Here is a 23624-nt window from a genome sequence, read left to right as displayed (position 1 = left end):
TTAATTACAGCAGTGTCTAAGCAACAGATAACACATTATTTCCTACCTTTGAAACCATGCAAATGTTTGGGGTTTTTTTGTTTATAATGATTGAACTGCATGCAATACCGTTACACGAACCCTGGGTACTAAAGGACAGGACTTATTTTAGACTACCCCATGGAACACAGGTTTATTTGTTTAACATTACTCCATAACTGATTTTACCTCGAGGTGAAATACCACATTTTAGACAGGGAATTTTCTTTCCTAGCCATTGCGAGAGTAGACATAGCCAGCTTAGAAATACATGGCTAAATGGGAATTTTAAAAAGCATTTCGGTAGGAGCTTAGCATGATTTACAAACAAGATTACTTGTGCAGAGCTCTAGATGGGAATCCACAGACCTCAGTTCTGTGCACAGCTTTCCATCCACACAGGTTCAACTTGGCTCGTTTTTTTAACCTGTGTTTCAGTTTTGGCAGGTGTAAGAGAGACAAATAACAATCCTCACACCTTTTATGAAGAACGCCTTCATCCCTTCAGATGGCTGCTACCTTGGTGGGATTTACACAAGCACTTAGATCAGTTTGCACCCAACTCCAATGCTGAGACAGAAGCTAAATCTGCTCTTGGGTTTGTGTCAGGCGCATTAGGCACCTAATGCCTTGCAAACCTGACTTGAGGAAGGGGCTTTTTTAAAAATAAATTTTTTAAAATTGATTGCTTGATTTTAACAGTGTCTATGCAACTACAGTAGTGATTGTCCATATTCAAGAACAATTATTACACTCCATTTTAAACACTAAATGTAAAATGATAGTTAAAAAAAAATAATCTTCATTATTTGACAGGCTCTAAAGGAGCAAAATGTTCTGTGTAATCACTTGTGTGGGTGACAAAGATGGATAGAGCAGAGATTTGCCAATTTGACTGAGAGAGCTGAACCCTACAGAGCAAGCCTGCCCAGAGGATTAACAAAACACTTTAATCCCAGTCACATCCTCCCTCCCTCCCTCAACCTCCTCAGCCAACCCACTTTCAGCAATGCAGAAGCAGCCCCATAATTAAGTGAATACTCCAGTGGCAGGACAATTCCTTTTGGTACCAAAACACAGCTCTGTGCGACCACTAACAAGGGGAAATTATTATTGCCTGCTTAAAAAAAGGAACTTTTCACTTGTACAAGCCATGCCCCCAATGAAACGATCAATCTAAGCGAGCAAGGGCTCTGCAGGACAAGCCACACAAATAACTTGGGCTTCTGCACTGTCAGATGCTCTGTGTGACCCAGTTCTGTACTTTTAAACAGAAGATGCACAAGCAGAATTGAGGCATAGCTGAAGATAGTGCTTGCAATGCTGAATTTGAGATCTTCATGTTTCCGTGGCACTATCTGTCATGATTTTGGAGTGTGCTAAAAATGAAGAAAAGCTTTAAAAGAAAATTTTTTCCTTTGTGAAAAATGGATTTTCACATTACAGCATGAGGCCAATTCTTAATATAATAAAACTTTACCTCAGTTTATTTGACTGTAGCAAGGAATTATGATTAGCAAATCAAAATAACTCTGTTTTCAAGGGTAAAAGCTTTTAATTACACACATAACAATATGGAACTATTAAGATGCTGGTTTAAGTCAGTTTAACATTATTTTTTAGTGAGGGGTGGTGAGGTTTTTTTCCAAATTACAGACCTAAATCTGAATTGACCCATCATTATTGCAGCATCACATTTACTGAAAATGTAGCTTTGAGAGTCTCCAAAACACTCACAGCATTTGGAAAATGAAAGCCAGCATTGAGTACTGCCAGAAAGTCAGAGAGCAAGGCCGCCAAAGCAAAAAGCTATTTTCACAATTCTGAGGACTTGGATGTAGCAAGTAATCTGTATTAGAAACAAAAAGCCACGGATCTCTGCATCTGGGAAGGCATTGTTAAACAGAGATGAGGTGACAGTATTTTTGGCGCATAGAACAGTGCAGTGTAATCCTATCTGCCCTGAATGCAGCAGAGAAACAGAATTCCGTTAAGAAGAACAAAAAGGCAAGCCCTTTTGCTCCATGAACAGGTGGATAAACAACCCGCATTCTTCTTTGTAGATAAAGAACCAGCATCAAGACAACTTTTGCAATAGGCAGTCCAGTGAAGAAATACCACGAATGTTTACTGAAAGAATAAGAAAAACAAACATGTAATTTCTGTCACTGCATGAATTCAGTTCCTAGGGGAGGCTGTAAGAGAAGAGTGTGCCATTCGCCATCTACACAGCTACAGATGATCTTGTGCATAAATGCAGTAAACCACAACACGTAGCATATGACTTGATATTATGTGTTTGCTCAGCCGTTTTCTTAAAAAGTAATTTTCTCAGCCATTCCTGACAAGACTCCTTTGGATACAAAACATTTATCTTTCCAGTGTATTTACAGAAATTCAGTCAGTGTCTAAGTAGCTACGCTAAATAAATAAATAAAAATAAACAAGTCACTGGTGTCAGAGTTCCTCAGAATTCACATGCTGCCCTCCCACACCAACCCCAAGCGTCTGGCATCTGCAAGAAGGTGCAGCAATATGAATCTGGTGTGAAAATAACATTTCTGTTTTCCAGTACAGCTGCGTTGGGGTCACAAGCCCACCGAGACCTGGACTGTCACTGCTAACTCACACCACAAGCCAAACTGTCACCAGAGGGTAGCAGTGCTCATCCTCTGAGCTGACAATGACCTAGATGGGAAACACTTTTCCTACGATCCAGCGTGCAGTCTGGTTGTTACTTCTCCTGTTCAAACTACCAAGTTCCCAACACTGTCACTCTGTGACACTAGAAACGTGTTCGAAACAGATCCCCAAGACACACGCCAGGCAGAATGCCAGCAAGTCCAAAGCCTGATGTTACAGTTCTGTAATGCAAACAGGAGAGTTGAGGGACTGTCACTGCTTTTCCTTATAAATCTACTGTCGTTAAAACTTTGGCACTGAAAATTCAGTCCAGGCTAAACATTGGCAGGCATAAAATCCATGCCCACAGCAATAACTGATCGCTAAATCTAAACCCACAAAAATCACAAAGGCAAGGAATAAGCCTGGGGCAGCAGGGGCACGTGTGTACACACGTGTGCGTGCACTGGAGAGGGGAACAATGGAGAGCAACTGACAGAAAAGCTGAAAGAACAGCTCCCAGGATACCAGGAAAACATCTAGAAACAACATTTGTACTTCCTGACCACAAGACGATCTGTGTATGCTGGACTCAAACTACTTGTGAAACAGTTTCTTTCTTCAGAAGGCACAAAGGGAAATCTCCTTCTTCTGGCTCTCGATACAGAACTACCTGCAATAGGAGAAAGTAACATGGGTGGGTACCAACACTCCTGAAATCCTCCTGAGACAGTCCTGCAGGGGAGAATGGACAGCACTGCACCCACAGTAGCACTTAGCATTTTATTTATGAAGTAACTTGGAGGTCTTGGCAGATTTAAAGCAAGCTGGATGCAATGCCAGAGCACGCTGGACGAGGGGTTCAGATCTCAAACACACACCCCCTCCCCTCAGGGCTTGTCTGAAGTTCTGGTTTTTCAAGCTTTTCTTGGCAGGATGGTTTTCTAGTAGGAGGCTGAGGAAAGCCTGCTGGCACCATGCCTGAATCTCCCTGCTTGTACACGTGCCAGGGAAGGACTGCATGACACTGGGAAGTAACTAAATCACACAGAAATCAACCCAAATACAGTCACTGAAGTGGGTGTCTGTGTTACTCCCTTCCTTGCTTGTTTTCCATGTGGGGCAGGTGTCTTAGAGCTTGTGCAGTGCTGCAGCTTGGCAGATTTCATTCCCACCTCTGTTGCCTTCTATAGACTCTTGTTTGAACCAGGTAATCAAGTTACCAGTGAATGAAAAATAAAAACCCTCTACCTTACATGGGAACAGCACCATAGGTTTAGGCTAGAGCTGTTCCTCCGGCAGCCAGAAATCTGCGCCTTTCACAAATTCCTTTCAAATTACAGAAATGTTCTCACCACTAGCGCAACAACAATTCAATCAGGACACCTTTTTTTGGGGGGGAAGGGAAGAACTGAGACTTGCTACACAGGATGGGTGGGGAGAGTTTTTTCTTCCTATCACCGGCCTCATTAAAATCTCATTCTGTTTACTTCCCAGCTTAAACCTGAAGTCTTATTACATTTCGCTAAACAATCCCACATTATAACAAAGCAGCAGGCTTTCCTGCCATGATTGATAGACTCTGCTTGCAGTTATTTAAGGAGAAGGCACATAATTACATACAGCTGGATTAGGCTGATCAAATCCCTGTTAGTGTCTGTCAATATACACACAATAAGACAATGTGACATTAATGTAAACTAATTTAATTGCAGAAAGTTTAATTAAGACTTAATAAAATTACAGGGACAGAAAGAAAAAAGTTTTGCAGTCTAACCATAGGGAGTTTCCCAGCAAAGCCACCCTCTGAACACAAGCCTGATTTTGGCTAATCAGTTCTGCACCACTGGTTCTTGCGCCACCTATTTATGTACTCCTATTTACAGTCCTACTGCCAGGACCTTCCACCAGCTCAAAAACTCAGAAGCAAAAGCAAATGCTATGGAGCTGTGCGCATAATGAAGTTCATTACCAGCAAGCCCAGGCAGTCAGAGGAGGATGTCTCAGAAGTTCCTCTACAACGTTCAGCAAAAGCTATCGATCAGTACCACAGTTCAATCACCATGAAGTACAAGTGACCTTCTTTTAAAGCACTTATTAACACCAAAACATTACATCTCCTGGCGTAACAGTATTCATATTCATATTCTCATTTATTCCTGTACAGTCTTCCGTTCCACTTGGGTTGTTTTTAAAGCAACGCACTGTATTCACAGTGCTCTCGGAGCATCACCAATGATACACAATCATGAATTAACCCCAGTAAGGTCACCACAAGATACCAGCTTCATTCCGTACTGAACAGATCCAAACTTTCCCAAGGGCAGTCATGCTCGTGCACTGCCTATGTCGTCTTTTTCAAGCAACTCCATACAGATGCAACTGAATTCCTAACCACAAGTAAAATATATTAAATGGTTGGTGTAGCAAACAAGCCGCTTTAGCTTACGTAAGCCCACACATGCAACGCCAGGGAGATCTGGGCATGGATGCCAGGAGTCCTGTTGTCTGCACATTCCCTTTCCCCCATCACTCTGCGGTAAGGACTCTACCTGTTCAGTGTGTGCAAGGGTGTCATCACCGTTTCTAACCTAGATGCCTTAGCCATTTGTTCGCCAGGCATTTTCCAAGAGAATAAGTGAGATGAGAAGGGTGCAGGAGTGACACTGTGCCACCACAGACCTCCTCTCCACCAGCAAGTGTGCTGGAGTTTTACTGCATTAAAAAGTAGGATTTCGGATCTCACGCAGGGCAATTCACAGCTCCCCAAAGCACCAATCTTCCCACGCTACGATTTCCTAGAATGTTCCCTGCCAAATTAAATCAATTTGAGTATCTCATTACAGAAAAAAACACTGCAGGTTTTGATTCATTTTTAATAGTCTCTGCCAGTTGAGCCTGCTGCTCTGATCCGGTTTACTCAACGATTTGTTAGCTGCTCTGCTCAGCCACCTCTCTGCGGAGGCCCTACAGTGCTTCAAGAATTTTAGAAAATGCCGAATGATGCACAGGATCCTCACCAAAAGCCTTATCCAAAAAGGCAGCAAAATCTCTGCGTAAGCCCATTTCCCAAACGTGACCATTTCCTGCAGAATTAGCTTTTGTCATCTGGGGGAAGGGGAAAAGGGAAACAAGGGAAAACCTAAGAAACATAAGTGCTAGAAAGGACTACAGTACAATCTCCTGGAAAATATATTAAAATTCAATACTGTATTAAAACTGTCCAAAGAAATTAAGCCCTCCCCTGTTCAATCACATTCCTCCAAAGCTCTTGGACAGTCTCTCCATGCTAGGGACAAATCGCTGTTAGATAACCTTTTCTGAACAAGTCTATCACTCATCCTATTTAATGTTCCGTTTCCTTTGGCAGCACAGCTATTCCAGTCACCCTTCTAAGCCAGAGCCTTTGGTAATTTTTCTTTTCTGTTCCACTGCAATTCTTCAAAGCATCATAAAGGCAAATTTAATAAGCACCTCAATTTGTATTGCTTTCTATTTATAATACTGCAAGCACCTGCTGCTGCTGAGATCTAAGCAGGTATCTTTCTTACTTTGTGTAGATTAATTCAGATTAATCTTAATAGTTTCATATTTTAAAGCAATTTCAAGAAACACTGCTCCAAGCTGTGTGGGTTGGTTGGTTGGTTATTTTTGGTCTTTGGGAGATTTTTTTGTCTTTAGGGGGTTTTTTTGTTGGTTTTGTGGTACAGTTGGTTCTCCCCCCATCTCCCATTTTTATTAAGATGCTGCTGACCAGCTCTTAAAAATATGACTCATTTTGCTTCATCGTTCACACCAGCTGAATTCGATAGTATGTGTTCTGGCATATTCAGTAGATGCCTCTTGTCGATGCAGCAGCAGGCACCCAGCAATCCAACCACATCAAGCTGTACCTTGAACCGGTAACAATGGAAGTCAAGTCAGCGTTTGGGCCCAAGGACAGCTTGGGAACTGTGGGCGTACAGGAAAGGGGTGTTTAAAGGCGCCTGCCCATGATCCAGTAGACATAGGGTTTGGATCACGTATTATTTGACCTTCTCTCAAACCAGGGATATATTAGTTTTTAATCTTATCTAAGTGCCTGTGAACACCAAGTGACAGCTAAGGCTGCACAGTACAGAAGTTAAGTCCTACGTCTGACCTTTCAGAGGGGCTGAGGAATCATGTCCTTAGGCGTCTCTCCAGAGTCTGTATTCCACAGCTTACAGACAGAATATTAATGCCCGCACCCTGGGCTGTGGACATCCTGGTATCTGCAACATCAACACCAACTGCTCTTGCTGTTATTTCATTTAACGAGACCACAGATAGGAAGTTTAATGCAGTGGGGGGAAGGAAAGAAAGAAGAAAAAAATTGTGATGCAGCACAAGTAGGTGAGAGAGATGATGAAGCCCAGAGAGAAAGAGCAGGAAAGCCCCCTTAGTGTGCAAGAGAGGAAGGGAAACAAAAGGAAAGAAACCACTGCATGGAAGAAAAGCTGCGTGGAAGTGAAAAAAAAAAAGACTAAAAGAAGCGGATGGAAGAGTCAATCCATCGGAGAAGACTGACATCAATTATTGTTCTCATCTCTGCACCATGTTTATTTACACTTAGTGGCTGACAAGCGAGGTTTGTGCTTCTCATCCATCTCCTACCTATGCATTTAGGTATGATACAGCACACTCCACCACCACCTGCCAGGAGACCTGAGAAGACTTCACAGGACATTATGAGGAAAATTTAATCTCAAGAGTGGCTCTCAATACCTCAGACCCCACAGAGGGATGCCGTGCTATTTGCCCTCTGCAACATTTAATATGGGCCTTAAAGGGGTGGGATTTTAAGCACTCCCATTAAAACACACATCTTTCTCAACAAAAGAAAGTCTCGATGCTGTTTTTATTCAGCCTGATCTTGCCAAGATTTCTGTTAACTTCCTGAGAAAACCACACTCATAAATGCATAAAACCAAGCTTTCCAAACTGTTTTTGACTGCACTTGTTGAAAAAAATAAGCAAATGAAAAGGCTCAGAGACACAGGAAAGCATTGTAAGGTACTCAGTATTACACCCTCCTCTTACTTACCTATCTACAACAAAAGCTCAATACAGCAATTAATTTGAGAATCCACAGGTTTTTAACTTTCTATTAACATGAGAGAGATGATACAGGTTTCCTCAGAAAATAAATGAGGCACAGGGACCTTGCGCATCATTTAAAAAGAGATGCCACCATATATCTTTTCAGCCTCTGGCTGCAGCTTCCAAATTACTGTCCCAAAACATCTGTAACCTTCATGCATTCTCATCCTCTTCCACAATTACTTGTTATCACGTGAGAAGGATTTGAACTTTTGCAACAGCTATATTGAGTAAATCAGCTATAAACAGACATGCTATAGATACTCCAAGCCAATAGCTAATTGTGATTTTTAGTCTTTCAAGCGAATAGAACAACTTAAAATGGCAAACATTGCTCTATCTACCCATCCATAAATTAGGAGTGACAATAGCAGATTATTACTCATTCACTCAGAGCGTTTGTTTGGCCCTGAGAGAACTGGCTTTATTCCAAGAGCTGGCAAACATTGGTTAATATACATGTAAATGTTTTATTTCTCTCAGAGTAGGCGATTTCACAAAATGAAATACCAAATTCGAGACGACCCTCATTTTTCTGCTGATGCTTGTCTCAGATGCAGTGCTGCTGAAAGCCTTTGCAAGCTTTTTCACACCGAGTCAACAGGGGAAAAGCCACCTTTTCTTTTGAGAGTAAGACAATTTCACTGTGAAAACATGAAAGCTTTTATATAAATATTAATCATTGAAGTTGTCCTGGAGTTAAGTGGATGGAGACTGGCTTATACAAGGTTGCAGTACTGACTTGGTAATAGTGAGATGTATGAAATGGTTTTGCAAACACTGCTCCAAACAGGCTGTTGTTCCTCAACACAAGAGCTGTGGTGCCAGAAGTGGATTCAGCGACCCCAATGTTTAATCTGAGAATATTGCAAGATAGCACTTCAAGAGTGAAGGAGGGGCATTTTGTCCTTTGAATTTCTAGTGCAAGTGTAAAGGAAAAGGAAAATGTTATTTTCCTCAAAAAGTGCCATGAATTGAAGTGGGAAGAAGAGGGGAGACTAAGAAAAGGGATGGAGGTTCAACACAGAAAGGCAAATAAACCAAGTATCTGGACAGCAAACCAGGCAGTGGTTTAACAGAGCCTCTTACTAACCAGTCCAGAACCCGAATATTCTAAATGAAGCCAAGTGTAACACACCCATACTCTTCAGCATGGGCTCTCCAAAACCCAAGAGAATCAAATAGCATGTTCTGTGCATTTGGAGGTGAGGACAGTACACACCACCTCCAGCAGGACTCAGAGAACCATCTTTTTCCTACAAAGGGCTACAGAAATAAGAAGATATCTAGATCTACTTACTCCTCCTATGACACAGGCCATCAACCATTGCTTACCCCTCTGTCCAACAAAGAAGTGAGATTTTTTTTTTTTTTTGTGAATTAACTGAGCCTTGAAACTCCAACCACAAAGTGGATTTTTGAGAAAGGGAAGGGAGAAGCATAGCCTTTTATCTACTGTACCATATGTGTCATCTCACTTTCCCTGAGGGCACGCTAAAGTTTCAGTCAGCTGGGGATGCTAGCAACAGGTCAAATTTTTTCATAAACCTCTAGGCAGAAATGGTGCAATATTAATATACATCGGAATAGCAAGTTTAGAATGAAATACAAAACAAGGTAGAAAACACTGGCTAAGATCACAGTAACTTGATGGAACACAAGAGCTAGAAGTGTACAGCACTTTAAAAAAACCCAACCATCGGGACAGCTGCAGTCAAAACTCACCTCTTTCAAGTGAAAGGAAAGATGGAAGATGAGCAAACACTGATGGGAAGCAACAACTACCTACAGAGGAGACCTTCAAAAGATACCAGACTATGTACGTGTGGCAAGAGATAATGGTAAGTTCAGTTCCCATCTGACAACTTGCCTCATTTGCTACTACAGTTCTCCACAGGATTCAGCCAGGCCTCTCCATGGATGTGAGCATCTACAGATATGACACGCACAGCAGATCTGTATTTTATGGAGGTAAATACACCAAAGACTGCTAACATTAGAATTCCTTTTCCTCACATTCTCCATTTTAACAGGAGAACACTTTAGGCTTTACATGCTATTACATTAACTGAAGCTACTTTTGAAATCTTTTTCATATTTACTTCCCAGAATTACATGATTTTTTTTTAACCTGCAGAAAATTACAGAGATGATTACTGCTAAAGTAAGCACACTTTCCAGTACTTGACAATACTTTGCTTTGAACCTTGAACCTAATGCTGCACTTTCCAGTGGTGCTTTCACACAACGCATACTCTCCCTCCCCTTGTATGCGACTGCTTACGTGACACACTTAGGTCTCATAAGGAACTCTCCTGAATGGAAGAGCAACACAACCGAACAGGACAGTGCCAGGTTCAGCACTGAAGAGGATTTTAAAATTTATTACAGGGTATCACTTCGGCACTCAATGTTACATGCGGCTGAAATGAATACACATGCTGGGCAGAACTGCAAGAGAAGGTGCCTCTATAGAAGGCGACAGCACTATTACCAGATAAGCTACCAGTTCGACATCACTGATTACCACACTGGACAGAGATTTTAACTCATCTAGAGAGCAGACAGCTAATCGGATTTCTTAATGGGCTTCTCTCAGTTTCACTGGGGCTGATGCATACTGCATAAAGGATTTGGAAAGAGATTTTTCCCCAAATAGCACATACTACTCTACTACAGCATTCTGTTATCATCTTGGCTTATGCTTATATAAAGTACCAGATGGAAAGCCAGAAGTTACACGAACAGTCACAGAGAGGTTAATCATTAAATTCAACCTATGCGAGGGCAGCAACAAAACTGACCTCTTTAATAAATTGAGCTTGGATAAAGGTAGCATTGATTTTCCTAAAGAGGTTTCATTACTTAACTCCAGAGTTGTGATTTCTTTTGAGAGTGTGAAGTTAAGAGTTAATCCAAATTTACTATTTCTTTTCTACCCAAACAGAAACCAACCCATTTGAAATGCAGAGAATATGACAGACCTCCCTCCCTTTCATTGTTCTCTCCCCTCTGAGAGAAAAATGAACTTCACAGGACTTCAAACCTCAGGGGAAAAAAATATCCATCAAAACCAAAAATCTTAAAAAACCCCAGCTCATCTTTATTCTACAAGCTTGTCTTCCAGCAATGAAAATCCAACGCATATTTTCTCCCAACTACTTTTATCTCTTTATTGTTCTTAACGCTTTCCTAGAAAGGAGTTTCTTTAGCACACAAGTGAAAAACTTCAATTGGATGAAGGGACGGGGACTGTTTGGAGCTTCGTCAGTGAAAACTCGAGGGAAACATTTGAATACAGTACATGACCCCAGGTCTTTCTGCCATATCTTCTGCCTTCCAACTCTGATCTTCCCGTTCTAATTTTTAAAAAGTTATTTACATCAGAATCAACCAGCTGACTATGACAAGCTATATACCATGAAACAGAAGAGTTACTTCTTTACCTCCTTCAAGTATGATAAGGATCATCCATAAAACCAGTGTGATCTGATTTCCAATTTCCCACAGGTACCTTTTAGTGAACCATGGCAATTATGCCCATGACAAATAGGGTGTCTTACAGACTTGGGGCTTTTCTAACTTCCTGAAATTACTGTTTTGACTCACTTGCATCTCTGGGAATGTGAAACTTACTTAGATAAGGTCTAAGAGAAAGTGAGGAAGATTAGAGAGACCAAGTTAATTAGGGGAAAAAAAAAAAGAAAAACAGGGAAAAAACCAAACAAGTACACATCTTTTAGGAGAAAAGGGATTAATGCCTTCCTCTCCTATTCAAAAGCCTTGCCTCTTTCACAGTTAAGCAAAGTTTCCCCAAAGAAGCCATCACTGATTGCATTCATTTGGAATTATGTAAACAAGTGTTGCAATATGAAATGGAAAGCCAGAAAAGGATATTAAATCACAAGATATATACATCCCAGAACTTTGTGTGTATCTCTTCGGAGAGCAGGAACAAAAAAAAATGGACATGAAAAAGAAATAAAAGTAGACAAGAATGTGGAACCTGAAAAGCTCTTTTGCTTAAGGTCCCTAATGTCTTAAGAATTTATTAAGAGATTACATTAGAGCACCTGAATTTCAGAGAATTACTTCAGAGATGGCTCCTGTTGCAGCAGTTTCTGCTGGAATACTTTACTCTGGCTGCCAGCCAAATCTTTGCTATGCTGATGCCAAATAAATGATACCCAATTTCAAGGACAGATGCTGTTGTGTTGACACATAATTGATACGTTTATATTCAAGGCTCCCTGGAATTCTGTAACAGCAACACTTTATTTACAAGAAATACAACTGACAGCAGAATTCACAGGGACCTGCACATAGCTGATGCCGCTACACTGCTAGTATTGTGAGTCTGGAGGGAAGAGATCAGTCCGTAACCAGGGTGGTCAGGAACAGCAGAGACCACAAATTTCCCAGGGCAATGGAAAACACAGAGAGATGGCCCAGCAGTAAAAGTTAACTGGCTCAGCCAGAAACCAGCTTGCTCAGAGAAACAGGAAACCTGAAAGTTTTCAATACAAGTTGCATATCCCTTTCCTGCAGAGCTTGTAACTGCGTAGGAGATGGAAGTCATAGAAACGCCACAGCATTGAAGTAACAGATATGTCCATAATCTCCTTCTCTCTTTGACTTCCTTGGTTTCCAGGCAGGAAACAGATTAGCAACCTTTAAAAAATATATTTAGCAAAGGTATGTTCCAAAGAAAACGTTATATACCCCCTCCTTGCATGTTCACTCTCCTGTAGGTAACTTGAAATAAACTTTCATAAATAGTATTTATTTTGAATGTATATATTCACAAATAGAAAGCAACTCTATCCCTCCTTAAGCTTAACAAACCATCAGCATCTACTGTAATTCTTACAGGGGAAAAAAAAGCCAATGACATTACAATATATGCCTACAACCTAAATTGTTTTTGTTTTTAGTAACACAGCATCATATTACTTTCACACAATGAATAAGAACATTCACAGAATGAAAATATTCAGAGAAAAATTCATACCCATTCATTTCACAAAAAAAAAAAAACCAAAACCCAGCAACAGCTAAAATTTGGCACAAAAGACAGCAGCAAATAAATGCCATATAGCAAAGTTTTCAGTCATTTGTCCAGATAGTATATGGTGCTCAGCAAACATGCAATGTACAATATCCTGCCATGATGCCTCTTTTTAATTATAGTAAGGTTAAGCTTAAAAATACTTTTGAATTGCATTATATGGGGATTATCAAATACATTTGAAGCTTGCAGATGAAGAGGAATCACTAACTGGAAGTCTTTTCATCCCCTGAGAAACACATTTTGTTGACTCTCTGTTAAACTGTGGTTTAGAACACTGATCCCAGCCCGGAAAGTTTCCGCAGCTAAATACGCTTCTGCTGCTTGTGGGGCTTTATCTGGCTCTCAAATACTGTCTGTGCTTCTCTGCTAGTACCACAAGAAAGATTTCTTCCACCAGTCACCTCTTTCCTTACATTATACCAAAAAGGGACTGATGTCAATTCTTCAGACTCTGCACACTGCAGCTCTTTCCTTTAATTCTTCATCTCCTGTGCTTCTAAGGGTTGCTAAGGCCAAAACTGTCAGAAGACCTCTCTTCACACTGAATTTCTCCTTCAGGAGTGCCCAGCACAGAGTACAAAGATAAAAGTTATACATGGGAAAAAATATGCATTTACCGTCAAAGCTCGTACCTCTCAAACTCCCAAACTGTCATTTAGTTCAGCAACATGGGATATGTAAAATATCCAGGTTTATATCCTTGCAAAAGCATGAAGTGGTTGAAAAGGTCAAGGGAGTGCATTAAACAGATAAGCTTTAGGAGCCAGTGGGTTCTTTTCACTGTTGTGAGAGGCACTGGAAAACCAATCTTTCCCAAGAAAACACATCATGATATTAAAAATGTAAACACTCAGCACACAGGTACCTTCTTCCAAAAACCACACCAACCAAAAAAAACACCCCTCCCCCTGTCATGGTTTGAGCCCCACAGAAGTTTTTCAAAGCCACAAAGCACAGCTGCAAGTAACCTCCCACAGGCAGCTGGGCATCTCAGGAACATATACAGAGAAAGGAGGAGGGAACATGAAATAACAGCTAGGCCAGCCGTCAACAGCTTTGATTTACCAGAACCCGTCATGGGGCACAATGGGCTGGTACACCACAGGCAGACCCCATCTTCCTCACACCTGTTCAGAAAATATTAGATGCAAACCAGCTCCAGTTCAAAAGCCGCAGTGATTGGTTAGACTGGTGCTGTGCCTGAGCTAAAAAGGGCCAGTCTCTCAGCACTGCATTTTAAATTGAGCACAGCTCTGAAATAAGAAAGCTAGAAGGCTTACAGAGAAGATCCAACTCCTGTCTAATTATTTGAGAGTGTGGGCAGAGAAGTGCAGGTCATGCTGCAAGGCACTGTACAGCTACACCCTATCTGTGTTAGGAGGGGCGTAATTAGTCCAGGAGGAGATCAATGTTAAGACATACAGATCAACTTGAATATTTCTGCTTGTTACTGAATTTGCTCCAAAGATTTATTCCTACAGGTTTCTTCGGATGTTTGGAACTCCCCTTGCTTCCCCTTAAGCACAAGCTAAATTTAATAACTTACTTTTTCTAAAAAATCATCATGTTCAATAATAATAACCCATCCTGTTATTAAGAAAGGCAAGGATTTGAAAAGTCAAATGGATTCTCACTCCTACTTCAACTCTTGGCTTCTGCACTTTGTTCCATTTGGACACAGAACAGAAAGGTCTCACTTTCTCCCACTCAGGAAGGCAGTGCTATAACTGGAAGACATGGGAAAAACAATAAAATGGTTTTATACAAATATTTCCCTTCCTCTTCCCATTCTATAATGTAATCCCAAAAAAATAAAAAGCAAAAGCGTGTTTATTGGAGATTACTGTACAATGAATTAATATGCTAAATAGATTATGAACAGAAAGAAGTAAGTCAGCTTCAACTTTTAGAAAAGAGACTTAGAAATAGTTCAGGCAATCAGATTCCAGAGCAAATCTTACTTTTACAGACACTGTTTCCTATCCTGTTAAATATTTCTCTTACCACTGCGGGATATGCTTAAACAATGGAGGGAAACTGGCTAAGGCTTGCTCTTCAGCTTGAAAGAATCTCAGTTCAGCAGCAAGAACCAGCATCAGGATTTCTGAATAACGCTGTCAAACCCAAACATTTAAGCAAGAAGCTGACATGCAGCCCTTTCCTCCATGCTAAAATCCTTCACCGCAAGTAACCCCAAGTCTCCAAGCCTTCAAACATACTTCACGGATTATAACAATGTAACTACAAGCCACCCCTTTAAACAGTTACCAATTCAGTCAACCTGAATTTTTCTGATGCTATGCAGCATCACCATCTAAACCCCTCAAGCCACGTAAGACAGATGTTTATCCTTCGGTTTCTGTCCTAAACTATGCTGAATTGTATGCTCTCCCACCCGAACTGGCTGCACAGTGATGGCAGGTGTAGTGGGTTGATGGCACAGTAAGTGCGGTAGTTTCTAAGCAAACCTAAGTTCACAAAAACAAACAACTACAAGTGAATTCCCTGAGCCTTTTTGTGCCACAGCTGCAGGCTCCGAGTCATATTTTATACTGGCACCAGTAAGGTCTAATAAAAGGCTCTGAGATCTTGGATCTTATTTGTACCGTGACAGCCATGAACATAAACTATGCATTTTTAGAACTAAAAGCTGTATCCTGCAGCTTCACCTGACCAATTCCTTATTTTTGTTACCCTTCTAATGGGGTGTCAAAGTCAAGCACAAGATAATTCATGACACAATGATGCTATATAAAGTGTAAGATGCTATTGACATCTAACTACCAGTAAGCAGCCATGCTAGGAGCAAACATTTTAGAGGCAAAGCACTTCAGTGAGTTTTAATAACAGATTTATACAACATACCTCACCCCCAGGCGTCATACTAAGCACTGTACCATGGTCAGAGAGCTCGTTTCCAAACAAAACCAAACTAACATGGGGTGAAACAGCAGCGAGACCGATTTGTAAACAGAAGGCAGTCTGAGAAGGAGACAGATATACACCCTGAGGTTTGGCACACCCAGTCATGCTTATCCATACCTCTAGCATGATACGAAGTCCAAAATCAACATGGCCTGAACACAAGGGTTTTATATTTAGTAATAAATAAGGCTAAAGGAGCCTTATTAAAGACCCTCATCTAAGAGCCCATCTGAAGGCAGATAGTACTTCAAGCATTAAAAGCCCCTCCAGCCACCTGCTCCGATTTATTTTTTTTCCAAGTTTACCATCACACAGCCACAGCTCTTCAACTCTTTAACCATAGTATATCTTTACTCTTAATAAATTTTTTTAGAGATGCCTACGGCCAAAAAAAAAAAAAGTAAAGTCACAGTTACACAAGTGCTTGCAAACAAAAGTACCAAGGCAATACACAGTCCCAATCAAAATGGCATAAGTAAATGTAAGGCCACATCATGCTGCAGTCCCCCCCATCCTACCAGCTCGTTTCAGCCTGGAGAAATCATTTGTGCCTGCGGCAGGGCAGGCCACGTTTCAACTTTTCATGTGACAAAGACAGAAACACATTGGTTTAGGCAGAAGCAGCTTTTGCACTGATGCTGCTCTTTATTTTCCACTCTTTTTGTGAAATACAGAGACAATTTCTGAGCAAAGCCTTTGGGGAAAGAGCTTTACTTCAAAATCACTAGTCCTCTGTCTAGCACAATAAGAGGAGAGAATGCAAATTAGTTTCAATAAAAGCAGCTGGCAATCAATAAGAAAGGGCTGGTCTCCAAGAGTAAAACTGGTTCCTCTAAGGATAAGAGTTGAAAGGGGAAAAATATAAGATGATGAGTAAAGGAAGGACAAATGTAAACAACATGGGGGGGGTGCACAGAAGGAGAAAAATCTAATGATGCAATTAAAAGAACATCAGACAAACTGACAAAAAACAGCCGGGGGTAAAAAGGAAAAGAAAAATGCAGATAACTACAGTGTAAAGAAAAGGATCATTAGAAAAAGTCTAATGGAGAACATGGGCAATCCAAACAAGATAAAATAAAAATAATGAAAGGGAGCAGATAAGAGGCTAGCTGGCACTAAGGCTTAAGGCACCAGTCATGAGTTCAGGTTCTAGCCTGGTTTGCAGGCATTGGTAAGTCTGATAATGAGTTTCAGCATTCCTGCTACCGCACATCTGGCCATTTCACAAAACCTTGTACACTCGCCTCCTCTGACCTCCTGCCATAATGCAGAAAGTCAATACCCACCTGAGTGGGCCAGAACGCACCCACTCTGCATGCAGTCAGACTCCTTTTCTAAGTCCCTTCACCTCAGGAAGTCAACAGGCACCTGCAAAGCACTGAGAAAAGCCCTGCATTATTTTTACCACTGTTTAAAGAAAAGAAAGAATTCCTCAAGACCGACACTTTCACTGAGTCTCCCTATTATTGCGTCTCATTTTTATAAGCCAGTTAGAGAGAGGATACATTGTGGTCGCAGAAGCAGCCTTCCCTTGCAGCTGTTACAGATAGTACTCGATATAAAGCGGAAAACACAGGTATTTTGGCACTGTTAGCAACCTCCACTCAAAAGAAACCTAAAAATCAAGTCTCTTGCGTACTGCAAGTCAGTGTCACAAATCACTATGAACGCAGCTCCAGTTTCTGGTTTTATTAACATCCTCCACCGAACACTTGGTTAACATGGAACTAAGGTCCCTATCTTGCATGTGTCTAATATTGCAGATTAGCAAACAGGAAGGCAAGCAGTTACTTTGCTCAGCTTTTCAGCCCCAAAGAATCTCACCAGCAAACTGCACAACATAGGTCCTTTGATCCCAAGAATGTAGCCCCCATCTTTAATAAAATAGCTGCTTAAACAGCATACATTAATTATACGAGGTGGAAAGCGGTGTTTTCTACACTCGCATGAAACTGCAGAGGAAAGTCCTATCACTGCGCACCATTTATTTAGATTAAGTTTTGACCACCATACTGATGGACTAGACAGAGAAGCCTCTGCCAAGTTGCTAATATACTTAAAATTATGCTTATACTTTCACAACTTTAACACAGAATAATTCAATTGGGGCACGCCCTACGCTTTGAGAAATTTTACAACACTTCTAATGACAAAATTGGTCAGAAACTTCTTGTCACACTGACATGGAAAAGCACAGAGCTCGCATTTTAAAAAGCGAAAGAAGTGACTAACTTCTTTGCAATGAAAAACGGCATACAAGAAATCAAATGGAGCAGGATGGAGAAGATAAAAAAACCCTGAAACTAAACTAGTGGTAGGGCAAAAGACAACAAAGAGAATATTATCGCACATTCTCATCCCCTCAAGATACACATGTACCTAAAGGGCTCACAAGTATCTGATCTCTGGCTGTTTGCCACATTCAACATACAAAGCCTGCTTCCTCTATTGCCTACAGCAATTATTTTAGGGTTTGTCTTAACAAGTAAAAATCTCTCTCAAAAAAAAAGAAAAAAAAAGCAGGGGGAGGAGGCCTGCACTGTTGCAGAGTTTTATATCGACAACCTCCTGACCTGCCACTACAGCTAAGATAATTACAGCATTTTAACAGCACATTTCCCTAAGGTAGCAAGCAGTTAAGTCCTTTATATACCGAAAGAGATGCCCTTCCACATTAGCATGGCCTATTAGCCACAAACAGGATTAAGAGCTCAGCAAATCCTCACAGAGCCCACATCTGTCAACATAACTCTTTCCCATAATGGGCAGAAAGGAAGGTAACTTCTCAGCTTTAAGGAGCACTTACTGGAAAGCTGATACTGCAATAATTAAAAAAAAAAAAACCAAAACACCAAACCAAAAAGTGAGCAACACAGAACAGCACAATCATGGAGACCCCTCAGGATCTCTTACCTCGTGAAAAAAATGCCACCTGGTTACAGAACCTGTGGTCTTACAGATCACCACTGCCGTTGCTCTGGCGGCCCTGTACAGCAATCAACCTTACAGGGTCTTCAGAGAAGACAACAGCCAAGATCTTTTTGTGGGACGTTTCTCTAAGCATGACAGGATTTCCATAATCACTCAAAAAATAGAGAAACCCAGACTGGCATGCAACACAAATTGCTACTGGATATTATGGACACCAATCCCCCCCCAGAGATGCTTCTTGCAGTGTATGGTGGAGAGACACATGTACAGAGACAGGGATCATTTTATTCTGGAGCACCTGGACCAAAGTAGTTGAAACAAGAGATGCCAGATCCATTCTTGAAGGGCTCAGACGGCTTTGGGAGTAGCTGGGGCATAGCTGTAACAGTAAAAGCAAAACCCAGCCCAACTCAGCGGAGAGAATTAGCGCTCAGTTCCCTCACACCCTGACACCACTGCAAAAGATCAATGTGCCTCTCTCCGAGCGCAGTCCCCATGACAGCAGTGCTACCTGCTGAATCAGGGCAGGTCTCCTGTGACTCTTCGTGGAGAAATTCTTTCAGCTCCTCTATACCACTGCTTCTTGGTAGTGCACACACCACTGGGACAAGCCTTGCTGGGCTTCAAAGAAATAGTCAAGGGAGAAGGAGAATGGAGGAGGAAAATTTGTAACAAAATCGAACAAGGAAACTGCATTACATTAAGTGCCATGGCCAAAAGATTTAGTCTATAGTCCCATGAGCCAGCTCATATCACCTAATCAGCATGTGTGTCATATATATATGCAAAAGGATTTCACTGTCTATTTAATGCATGGAAAAACACGATTAGATTAAAAATAATTTAAAAAGAGATTATTCTGCTAGCATACAGATATATCAGGAACCACAGAGGAAACAGTCCACCCTCTCAGTTACTGTACACCCCTCCAAAGAAGCAGCAACGAACCAGTGGTCAGCTAGGAGTGCGACTGGGTGTTGTCACCTCACACAGGGCAATTTCCACGCAAGTCTGACACTCCGGGTCAGCTTCAAAGCCTAGGCGGTGTTTCACAGACAGGAGGTGTGGGCATGCCGACACTGCTAAGTGTCTTGTGTCTCACACAAAGCAGTCCCATCGGTCTGTCACCACATCCCAAAAGGGTGCTAAGTGTGCTAAGGGCTCCCTAGAAGGAGGGTTTTCCGATGTCCACCCTGGCAGCATCTGAAGATGTCCAGCTCTGTAAATGGCTTGTCTCTGTATGCCTGCCAGTGCTGTCCATGCTCTTCCGTATCACCCCGCATCTGTGGTCAGCAGCTCGGCCAAAACCCTCTCAAGGAACAGGAGACCTGTGCAAGTCCACGCTGGAAGAAGCACTAAAGAAAGAGGCTGCACCCAAAACTCCAGTTGGTAGATATTCCTTCTCAGCTTCCCACAAAGCATGACGAAAAGCAGCAGCTAAAAATGCTGTGACAAAGAGCAGTTTATTTATCTAACAAAGACCAGGTGGAATTTCTACCTACAAAGGTTGAGAACTGGCTAAAATCAGCTTTTTCTTAACTTCAGTGTAGGAGATCTGTATGTTATAAATAGGCCACTAAAAGGCAGTTAAGAGAGAGAGGCAGAGCAAAAAGTTATTAAAAATGTACTAATGAGAAACTCATTTCACTTTTTTTAACAGGGCATCAGGGAATTCCTACAGGACTTCTGGTTCATCTAAAGGAGGAAAATTTTAACAAAGCTAAAAATAACTGACAATCACATTTTCAAAATTGAGAGAAACATGGAAACCCCAGGAAACCCCAGCTCCAGGTGGGACCACACTGACTGACAAAAAAATCTTATACAAATTTCACACAGGATCGGGACCCTGGAATGGAAATGTCTGTGACAGAAGAACATTTATTTTCTGTACTGCTTTAAAAAGAAGGTTTGAACCGTAACCAGTTTAGAAACACAACAGAAAATAAATAATTTTTTTTCTTAGGTACCCAAGAATGAGAACTGAAAGCTAGGAACCGAACTCGCATCAGCACACCGCAGGGACAAAACACGCACAAACAAAGGTGCGGTGCTTAAAAAAAAAAAAAGAGAGAGAGAGAGAGAAGAGCCAGATTTTTACGTTCAGAATGGATTATCTTGATTTTTCTTTTCCCCCCTCGGTCACCTTTTAATGCTTTCCTAAGCTTTTTTTTTTTTTTTTTTCAATAGGCTGCTTAAACACAGGTCTCAGCCATTTCTCAGCACAACTGTAGTCGCGACTGGGGAACAGAAATTAAGAAGGGAAAAAAACCGGCAAGAACACAAAACCTGAAAGCCTTCTGCCCGTCTCTTTAAGAGTTACCTCCCTCATCAGCCTCTCAGCCCTGCTTCTCAGGGGCTGCGACCCAACCCCACCGCGGCGGCAACACGTGAGCTCCCGGCCCGGAGCGGCGGGACCCCCGTCCCCCGGGCCGCCCCCGGGCCCCCTCCGCGGCGGGACCCCCGCCCGAGGCGGGGCAGTTTCAGGGCTCGGAACCGAAGGAGGCCGGGAGGGTGCCCCGGGCCGCCCGCCGCCCTCACACACGCTGAGGCGGCGGCTCCCGTCCGCCGCCGAGCCCCGCTCGCCGCCCGGCTCCCCCCTGCCCGCCGCCGCCAAGCCCAGCTCGCCTCCCAGCTCTCCGCTGCCCAACACCGGCTTTAAAAACTTTCCGGTTCTAACCGCGGCGCCCCGGCCGCCGGCCCCCGGGGCCGCGCCCGCCGCCCCGGGAAGGAGCGCTCGGAGCGAAAGTCCGCAGGAAGTTGGCCCGCCCGGCAGCCGAGCCCGCCGCCCCGCTGCTCCCCTCGGGGACACCGCGGGCTCGAGCCGCGCGCCTCAGCGCTCCCCGCCGCCCCCTTCCCAACGCCTCCACCGCGCCGCCGGGCCCCCGGGACAGCGGGCCCACCGTCACTTGGAGTTGCGCTCACCCGAGCCCGAGGGACGGGCAGCGGCGGGAGGAGAGGGGCAGAGTCCGAGCCGGCCGCCGGCAACTTCCCCGCTCCGCCACACGTGGGGCCGAGGCGCGGGCTGGCTTCGCTCGGCGCAGAGGACGTGGCAGCTCCCTCCCCGGCCCCGCCGCGCCGCGCCGCGCCGCGCCGCGCCGGAGGCTCCTCCCGGCCCCGCTCTGGCGGAACGCTGGGCGCCCTCTGCCGCACGCCGAGGGACCCGCTGCCCGCGAGCCTCGCCCCGGTCCGGCCGGCCGCGGCGGCGCTGCCGCCCCTGAGGGGAGGCGAGCTCTTGCCGCTGCGGCGGGATCTCAGCCCCAAGGGCGGGAAGCTGAGGGACGAGGAGCGGGGAGTCGCCGGCACCGCCGCCGCCCCTCAGCGCCCGCCTGAGGGGAAACCCCCGGTACACCCGACCCCGCTCCCGCCTGGGGCCCGTCAGGTGTCCGGCTGGCGGTGGGGGACAGGCCCGTGGGACGGGGCGAGAGAGGCAAGGGTGGAAATCCTGGGCATTCCAAGTGCAAAACCTCACATGGTTACTGCGTAACGCACGGAAAGCATTACTCCAAGTCATGCCATTTTGCATTTATCAGTGAATTAAAAAGGAGAATTCCAAAACAGGTGAAAGCTGCCCAGCAGAAAAAAGATGCGGGGGTGCTGGCTGACAGCTGCTGAACATGAGCCAGCAGTGTGCCCAGGTGGCCAAGAAGGCCAACAGCATCCTGGCTCGTGTCAGGAATAGTGTGGCCAGCAGGAGCAGGGAGGTGATGGTGCCCCTGTACTCGGCACTGGTGAGGCCGCACCTCGAGTGCTGTGTTCAGTTTTGGGCCCCTGAGAAAAAGAAGGACATGGAGATGCTGGATCGTGTCCAGCGAAGAGCAACGAAGCTGGTGAAGGATGTGGAGAACAAGTCTTCTGAGGGAACTGGGGTTGTTTAGCCTACAGAAGAGGAGGCTGAGGGGAGACCTTATCAATCTCAACTACCTGAAAGGAGGTTGTAGTGAGGTGGGTTTTGGTCTCTTCTCCCTAGTAACAAGCAATAGGATGAGAAGAAATGGCCTCAAGTTGCATCAGGGGAGGTTTAGATTGGATATTAGGAACTATTTCTTTACCGAAAGAGTGGTCAGGCATTGGAACAGGCTGCCCAGGGAGGTGGTGCAGTTACCATCCCTGGAGGTGTTCAAAAACCATGTAGATGTGGCACTTCAGGGCATGGTTTAGGGGACATGGTAGTGTTGGGGTGACGGTGGGACTCAGTAATCCTAGAGGCCTTTTCCAACCTTAATAATTATTCTATGATTCACAACCGCACTTGCTTTCTTGCGTATCAGCAGGATAGAAGCGCTGCTTAAGTTGATAAAACTCTGCAATAATGGGCCTAAAAAAAGAAAATGGAGAGCAGTCGCCACATCCTCCTGGAACAGGGGCTAACTGGCAACAGTGGGAGGACTGAGTTTGCTGAGGAACCCTGTTGCCCCCAGCCCAAACTGCTGTTATCTCTGCACCGGCAGGACCCCAAAACATCTGTAGCTGCTTCCCAGTTTCCATGGTTTAGGCTGGCTCCATCACAGAGATATTCTTCTCTCTTACTGAGGAGAAGAGACCTCTCAGCGTGATCCTAAACAGACAGTAGCTGTAATTGGTAGAAAATAAAAGACCTCAGACATCTATTTGCATTTTCTTCTTTTCAGGATTACATATTTTAAAACTAAAAGACATTACTTGGGCTTCATGGTTGCAGAGCGCCTGACACAGGGTTTTTTGCTGAAAAGGTCAGCTGGGAGGAATCTCACCATCCTTCCAGGTTAGCAGCGACTACAAAACTCTTCCCAAGCCTAATGGCATCGTCCTTTTCCTCATGCCTTTCTTAAAATGTTTTCATGTAACAGCGTTCATGTCAGGCACCTTAGTGTAACCTTAATATGCCTTCTAATTGAGTGATATTAGACTGTCATGTTGTTACCTCCTATTGGTCTTCTTTCTGCTGAAAACA

The 23624-nt window shown here is 43.5% G+C and overlaps 1 protein-coding gene across 1 annotated transcript in view; it reads right to left on the bottom strand.

Moving 5' to 3' along the window:
* Window positions 1–21785, bottom strand: part of SMCO4 (single-pass membrane protein with coiled-coil domains 4) — a 28836-nt gene extending 7051 nt beyond the window's left edge. Inside the window, exon 1 of the mRNA XM_064441376.1 lies at window positions 21617–21785. The gene's annotated coding sequence lies outside the window, so the exon portion shown is untranslated. The remainder of the gene's footprint in view (window positions 1–21616) is intronic.
* Window positions 21786–23624: the final 1839 nt, after the last annotated feature.

This window comes from Phalacrocorax carbo, chromosome 1 (assembly GCF_963921805.1).
Source record: "Phalacrocorax carbo chromosome 1, bPhaCar2.1, whole genome shotgun sequence".
NCBI lineage: Eukaryota > Metazoa > Chordata > Aves > Suliformes > Phalacrocoracidae > Phalacrocorax > Phalacrocorax carbo.
Note: the sequence above shows the minus strand (reverse complement) of the source record. Positions and strands in the feature narration are given on the sequence as shown.